Genomic DNA, 8,400 nt, shown 5'->3' with positions numbered 1-8,400 from the left:
AATCTGGTTGACACAGATACTCTCAAATGCAAACATACAGGAGCCTTGTCACTTATTATACTGAATATGTGAATTATAAATACATTTACTACTACTACTACTTAGAATTTCTATCAAATATAAATAAGGCTAATTATTTTCAGTTATTGACTGATCAAACAACACTGTGTGTAAATATATATTAGGGTTGTCAATTGATTAAAATTGTATTTAATCGCGATAAACGGTATGATGGTCCATAGTTAATCGTGATGAATTGCAAATTAATCATTTTTTATCTGTTCAAAATGTACCTCAAAAGGAGAGTTTTCAAGTATTTAATACTCTTATCAACATGGGAGTAGACAAATATAATGGCTTTATGCAAATGTATGTGTATATTTATTATTGGAAATCAATATACAACACAAAACAATGACAAATATTGTCAAGAGACCCTCAATAGTACTATTTTAAGTGTTAGTAGTGGCATTTGATACATTTTATTTTTAATTATTTTTAATTAATTAGTTCTCTTTTCCTTTTTCTTTATTTCTAAGATACTGCTTATTGAGAAATGAGCTGTTATGGCTAAATCTGGCACATTTACATGATGGCTCCTACTAATTAATGTGCATTGTCCGTTCTTAAATGAAATAAACACGAACATAATGTGTCTCTAATTTAGTCCTTTAGTATAGTTTGTTGCCTGTGACTGTCCAACAAACACATATGGACACATCATGTTGTACACACACAGAAGCAGGGATGAAAACGCGTACAAAAAGTGCTTCAACATATAAATAAAAATACATTGTTGCACCTTCAGTTGACTTGCTTTTTGCTTTTTCATGCTATTCTGATGGTCCAGGTTAGAAAGGGACTAGCGAGGGAATGAATGTGGTCGACTGAAACAACCAAAAGATTGTGTTTGTGTGTATGTGTCCGGTTTCCAGGTCACTACCAGCTAATACCAACGCTCTCTCCTCTAACAGCATCTGACAGGTGAAGAGCGAAGCGTCTCTAACTGCTATCGACCACGTTAACTGGGGCAGGTCTCACCTCCCACGCCTCTCTCTCTCTCACTTCCTTCTCTTTCACTTCCGCCTCCGTCATCATATCTCTCGCTCTCTGTCTTTGTTTGTTACTTCCACAAGTGAATATGTTTCCTCGAAATGCATGTTCACTTCGATGCATGTTAATAGTTTATTAAAAAGGCATTCCATATTGTTCTGTAGCCAAAAAGTCTAAACCATATATAGTGATATTTGATGCACAGCTGTATACCAGCAGTGCTTAAAGGTCAGGTAGATGTTTCCATGCAAAGTCCATGAGTGTCTGTGGAATGTCGGGGTGATGAGCCGTCTGATTCCTTAATCCCACACAGTGAAGGCCTTCTTTGTTCCTGAATATTCATATCATCTCCATCAGTCTGCCAGCACACACACACACACACACACACACACACACACCATACCAGTAGTCACCTATAGGAGAAGATAACAGCAGGCCTATCACTCTGATGGCTGCCAGGTCATCTGTCACCGCTGGAGGAGGGGAGGGGGGTCGCTAACTGGCGATGAAAGAGAGACAAGAGAAGGATTATTAACAAGCATGAGGAAGGAAAAACAGACAAAGACATGAGTGGCATAAGAAGAGAAAAGAAAGCAGAAAGGCCTGACAGAGAGGAAGAGAGATTGAGAGAGTGAGTGATGAGGGCTGAGATATCATGTAATTATACGTCTGGCTAAAATAGACGTATCTTGTCCGTCACCCGCAGTCTGATTTGCCTGTGCCAAACCCAAACCGCTGCCTCTCTCCGGCATGCAGCATGTTATTATCTCCTATCTTATCATTTTACAACATTATAATACAAAACCTCAATATTTAAAAGTGCCTTTTTCCACTCAATCCTTCCACTTGCACAGACTATACACTGCATGTTACTGTCTAGAATACAGTATATCAAACGTTCTCACACTGGGAGAAAATTTGTTTGAGGTTACAAATCCTATTCTTTTGGAAATATTAATAAAGTATTATAATGATATTAAAGTATATTTATATAGCACACAAAACAATGAAAGAAACAGTAAACAGTAGAAATTAAGATCATGTAACGAGAGTTAAATAAAGAACTAAGACAGCAACGACAATGAAAATAAATGAATAAATATATATATAAATAAATAAATATGTGTATAAATAAATAAATATATATGTATATAAATATATATATAAATAAATAAATAAATAAATAAATAAATAAATAAATAAATAAATAAATAAATAAATAAATAAATAAATAAATAAATTGTTGCAGCCCAACAGGCAACAACAGCTGTCAGAGTGTCAGTGTGCTGACTTGACTATGACTTGCCCCAAACTGCATGTGATTATCATAAAGTGGGCATGTCTGTAAAGGGGAGACTCGTGGGTACCCATAGAACCCATTTTCATTCACATATCTTGAGGTCAGAGGACAAGGGACCCCTTTGAAAATGGCCATGCCGGTTTTTCCTCACCAAAATATAGCGTAACTTTGGAGTGTTATTTAGCCTCCTTCCCAACAAGCTAGTATGACACTGTGTTTTTTGGGCGTACTTTTTCATGCATGTTGCTGCTTAATTCACAGTAATAAAATGTAGAAATGTTACTTACATTTGCTTTTTGAAGTTAAACATTCGGCTCTGATTGAACTGTGTGTGTGGATGAACCTTTTTTATAAGATTTCTAAAAATGACATAACATTGAATGCTGCATAAAAGTCAAATATAAATCATGTTTGTAAGCTTGCTATTTTTTTTTGTAAATGCTTAATTTTCCAGTTACTTGAAGGGATGTGTGATTTCTAGAGATCTGGTACACGAGCATCAATGAAAACCTCTCTGGTGAGTGTCGGCAGCACCTCATGTTGATCAATCTGGACTGAACAGTTCTAACACGATAGAGACAAGTCTGTCTAAAGTTGAATCTTCCTCTTTTTAAATCCGTGGTCGTTCATCACTCTTAATCCTTTAAAACCCTCCCTCACCTCAGAGTCAAGGCCTGAGCAGAAAAATACCATAATTCACATCACAACAACATGAGGTTCAGCTCTCTGATCAGCTTAGAGTTGTCAGCATCTCGCCTGTGAAACTATCCAGTTAGTTTGTTCTGCAGAAAACTCACGTGTCACTTTAATAATTTTTTTCCAACATATGTGTGGAACATATGTCTGGTAAGTGATCAACAACATTTTAAACTTAAACAGATTGATAACAGTTTTATTTTAATGTCATAGATAATAAACTGCTAAATGTAAAGGGTGTGAAGATGATGGTTACTATGTTTCAGTGGTGGAAGAAGTATTCACATCCTTTACTTAAGTAAATACCATACTATAAAAAAATAATGTTACAAGCAAAGGTCCTGCATTGAACATTTTTCATATATGTAAGTATAATCATGTACTTAAAGTATTAAAAGCATGCTATGACAATAACCCAACGCCAAAAGTGACATATTCAGAATGCTGGTTTTGTCCAACGAATAGTACAAAATCGATAATTGATTAATTGACTATAAATACAATCTTAATCTGAAAAGTACAAAGCTGTCAGATAAATGTATAGGGGAGTAAAAAAGTATAAAATCCCCCTCTGAAATGCAGTGGAGTAGAAGTATAAAAAGGCATTATAAGAAAAGACTCAAGTAAAGTACAAATTTTCATACAGCACTTGAATATTGTACTTAATTAGATTCCACCACAGTTTTTTTTTTCCCACTACAGAGTCAACGATTGACAGCTGGGTCAGTCTGTCAGATAAGAGATGTTGACAACTCTGAGTGAGCCTCAACTGGCTCTCTTTCTGAATCTATTTCTGTTTTCCAGTCAGTTCCTGTTCAGGCCTCTCAGACAACCTGCGTCTGTCTCTCTGTCTGAGCCTCAGATAACCATGACATTTACTGAGCTCAGTTTTTTCATGAAACTTCCTTGGGAAATGAATGCCTGCTTATGAACTTCACAGGGCTTTCATCCAGGTGACTGCTGTTCGTTCGCGTCCCATGGGAAACTAACAATGGGAAACTAACAATGGGTTGTTTGTCTTTGTCGTCACAATGTTTAGTTTCATTTTCACAAATGTAGTAATTTTAAGCCCAACCATGATGTTTTTTCCTAAACCTAACTATAGTGAGTTTGTTGCCTAAATCTATACAAGTGTTTTTAATTCACATGTAAAGCATGTGTTTACTGCGACTGAAAAGTGGCGTCAAGGGGTCTGACAAAGCGTCAGTAAGTGACGAGTTGGGATGAGAATGTGCTGAACTACTATATCATTTCCTGATTCTGTCTTAAAATCTCAAATGAAGTTGGTAAATATCACGTGTGCCTGTCTCAGATTACTGTCTCTTTTTAATAGCAATATCTCAAATAATAAAAACAGAAAACAGAAACAGTTTCCACTGGAACTACGTTTTTCAAAGAAACCATCCTTAAAACATTGTTGATGGTGAGTAACCAGGACATTGTTTCTGTAAATGCTATTGATTTAAAACTTTTGTATGCTGCTCAGTGCAAACTAAATTCTATTCACATCTATTGTAATGGGGCGGAGGCAGAAATCTAAAGCTGAGTATTGCAAAACCTGGTCAAATAAGACTAAAACAACCTGCATAAACACAGAAACTGCATGGACAAAGAGGATCAGCAGGGTCATAGTTAAAGACATGCTGTACATACAAGGTGTTGGCTAATATGTGATTTATGTAAAAATTCAGTGAGTGTGTTGGTTTGAGTGTTTGGTGTTTTTGAGTTAAGCTCGTCCACTGCAAGATTTTTGCCTTTTTTGTGTGTTTGTATTTTATCATCCCATGTGTCTATCAGCAGGGAGCCACATTCATTCAGTATGTGTGCTTTATGTTTCTTTGTGTTGCAGGCTGCGGCCCCCCAACTGTCGCCTTAACCAAACTTAAACCCACAGGAAGCAGCGCTTGACAAAAGAATAAAGAAAATAAAAGCAGAGGGGCAGAGGAGGAAGTCACAGAGATGGAGAAAGAATAAAGACAGAGGGAGAGAAAGTGACAGAGTGAAAATAGATTAAGGGGATTATAGCAACATGTGATTTGCCACATGGTGATTTTCATGAAATCAAAGTGAGATCTCAGCAATACGTGATTCTTTGTAGCCAACCATAGGTTACCTCTGTCCAGTCTTGTACTTGTGTAAGGCAAATGACATATTTCATTTGCCTCTGCTGCATCCATTCTTCCTTTAATTTGTGTGAGTCAACTTTATGGAAGTGCAATACAAAATAACTCTTTTATGAGTGGTATAAACAGAAGGTTGAGGATAGTCAGCAGATGTAAAGACATGAGGAGAGAGCGGGAAGGGTTGGTCCAGGGTGGAAGGGTAATGAGGGTTTAATGGGCTGCGTGGATAATAAAAAGACATGGAGGGGAGCAGTGAACAGGTGCTGACCATGTGTACACTGCAGTGTAAAGGCAGTGAAATCACACACACACAACACACACACACACGTACTGAATCTTTGCCTCTCCCACACACTCGCTGTTGGACAAAACACAGCGCAGGTCTGCAAGGTCATGTGTGTGTCTGTCTTTTTGTATGTTTGCATTGTATGTACGTGGACCTCATGAGTGGCGATGCGTGATGGAGTGAGATTGAAGAGGTTCTAAATTCCTGCATTTCTATGAGGAGTCTTCTCAATTATTTACCTTCCTTGCCCCGTGCTTTTATTCTGAAACACATACACACACACACACACACACACGCACACAAAACCACTCTTCAACTTCAGGTCTGGAAACATACAGCTGTGTGTGTGTGTGTCTGTAATGGATGTGTCTTCATTTTAGGGTCAGTGAGGATGAATCCCACCGTTAGAGCAGTGACCATGGGATTCATCACTAAGACTGCACCCTCTATGCACTCAGAGGGAGACATATACACACCCAAACACGTTTGTACGTGACAGCTTTCCTTAAACATGGACTGTTTATAAGAAGTGGACGTAGCCACCGAGACGTCACCCATTGGTTTGTGGACTGCCGTTTTGAAGCACCATGATTTACTAAATGAACATCATGCTGTATTAAAGAAGACTTGAAACTAACGATTGAGACCATAAACTCATGTTTACAATGTTTACTGAGGTAATAAATCAAGTGAGAAGTAGGCTCATTTTCTCATAGACTTCTATACAATCAGACTTATCCTAAACTTCACCTAAACGTGATGTTAACCTAAACCAAAACCAAGTCTTAATCCTCAAACGACCTTTTGAAGAAGCAAAATTTGGACCAAAATGAACTCATCTCATTGGGCATACCACGCAGGAATCACTTGTGGATCTAGGGTAAATTATTGTGGTGCATTGTGAAATAAATTTTGGTGCTCTTTATCTGAATTTGCCCTGTTGACCAATTGCAAACCACTTTGAAGGTACTGATGTTTGAGGAGACTGAGAAAATCAGGGAGCCCAAAATGGACATCTGTTTAGCTGTATCACACCATCCGATTTTATATATCACTGTTATCTGTTTAATTTTACACCGCTCCATAAAAGAAGGGAGACGTACAGTAGTTTACAGTCAGTCATGAGACAGGAGTGGATGGTACAAAGGTTTACTGTGTTACCTTACTGTCAATCACTAACCACTTTATGATCTGATTTGACACTACACTCTTAAAGGAACAGTGTGTAGCATTTAGGGGGATCTATTGGCAGAAATGGAATACAATATTAATATAGTATGTTTTCTTTAGTATATATCATCTGAAAATAAGAGTTGTTGTGTTTTCGTCACCTTAGAATGAGCCGTTTATATCTACATAGGGAGCAGGTCGTCTTCACGGAGCTGGCCGCCATGTTTCTACAGTAGCCCAGAACAGACAAACCAAACACTGGCTCTAGAGAGGGCCATTCACGTTTTCAAGTTTTGCATGTTTTTGCATCGGCCACCGTAGTTCTTCATGCTTGGCACACAGAAAAAGTTTCAGTTAATTGCAATCTGCAACCTCACCACTAGATGCCGTCAAATTCTACACACTGCACCTTTAAGTTTACAGTTAGCCAAATAGCGTACATGTACTGCTTTGCTGAAACCCATTTAAACCTTTTTTTTTTTGCACTTTAACTTCAAAGATTTCAATATGTGTGTAGCTATAAGTGTATTTGACCCAGAGGCAGTTCAACCAAAGCAGTAAAGCAGGGCTATCATTGATTATTGATGAAGAGAAACAGGCTTTCATCCCTAAATACAGTGCGAGTCTGTTTACAAGTGTGTGTCTTTTTATGTGCAAACGTGGTTTGTGTTTATACGTCTGTGTATTTGCGCAGCCCACAACATTAGAGTGGCCATATTAGATTATTAATGCACAGAGTGAGTATCAGAGAGCTTTTACGGCCACTATGTCATGGTCAAAAATAAACCGCCCTGGTTTCAGGAGGCTGATGTGTAAACACTGCGGATATAACGGAATATAACGCAGTAAGGCTCTCAGTCATTCTGTATTGCTTTCAAATATTTATTCTCCTGTAGATCAACTTTTCTTAATTAATGTAATCCGTGCTGAGTCTGCACACATGTAGGCATGATTTACTCTTCCTTCCTCTTTTGTGTCGTTTGTTTAAGGAAGTAACGTCTTTAAATATGCATGTGGCACCTATTCACCTCAGTGATACATAAATGCGCTTTAATTCATTTATAAACTTCTGGACTTTAATAGCTCATATATGTTCCAGCAAGACTTCTGCTCATGTTGAAAACCTTTTGCACATTCAAAATATATCCCACATATTTGTGTTCTCTTGAGAAATCGAGAATACAGTCGTAATTTGATGAGAATAAAGTCAAAATATTTCAAGAAAAGATCTACCGGCCCTATAGTCTGCGTTGCATTACCTTATAGTTCTGCTGATATGGAGGTATCCCATTTAGACTGTCCGACAGACACATAACCCCGTTTGGGATTGTGTTCTCTGGGTGAGACAAAGTTTCGGGACGTGTCTGGGTGCTGCTCTTCATCGGAAGAGGAAACTAACTGAAAACACTGATGAGGCATTAATCATAATGTGTGGCTTATTGTTCACACAAATGTTAACTTCACCACCTCCGACAAAGTGAAGGTTTTTTTCTAAACCTAACTTAGTGGTTTTGTTGCCTAAACCTAAACAAGCATTCTTGTTTGAATTCACTTGTATGCACTTGTTTACTGTGAGTGTAAAGTGATGTCAGTAAGTGACGAGTTGGGATGAGAACGTGTCTGGCAGTAAATACGTCTGCTTCTGTGCTGCAGTAGATTTCTAAATGCTCTGGATACGACATTGTCACTACTTAGAGGATCAGGGACGCACCATGTTGTGAACCTCACTGTCTCAGCTGCACAATTCACCTCCCAGTAACGCAGCATGTGAT

This window comes from Sebastes umbrosus, chromosome 6 (assembly GCF_015220745.1).
Source record: "Sebastes umbrosus isolate fSebUmb1 chromosome 6, fSebUmb1.pri, whole genome shotgun sequence".
NCBI classification, from domain to species: Eukaryota; Metazoa; Chordata; class Actinopteri; order Perciformes; family Sebastidae; genus Sebastes; species Sebastes umbrosus.
Note: the sequence above shows the minus strand (reverse complement) of the source record.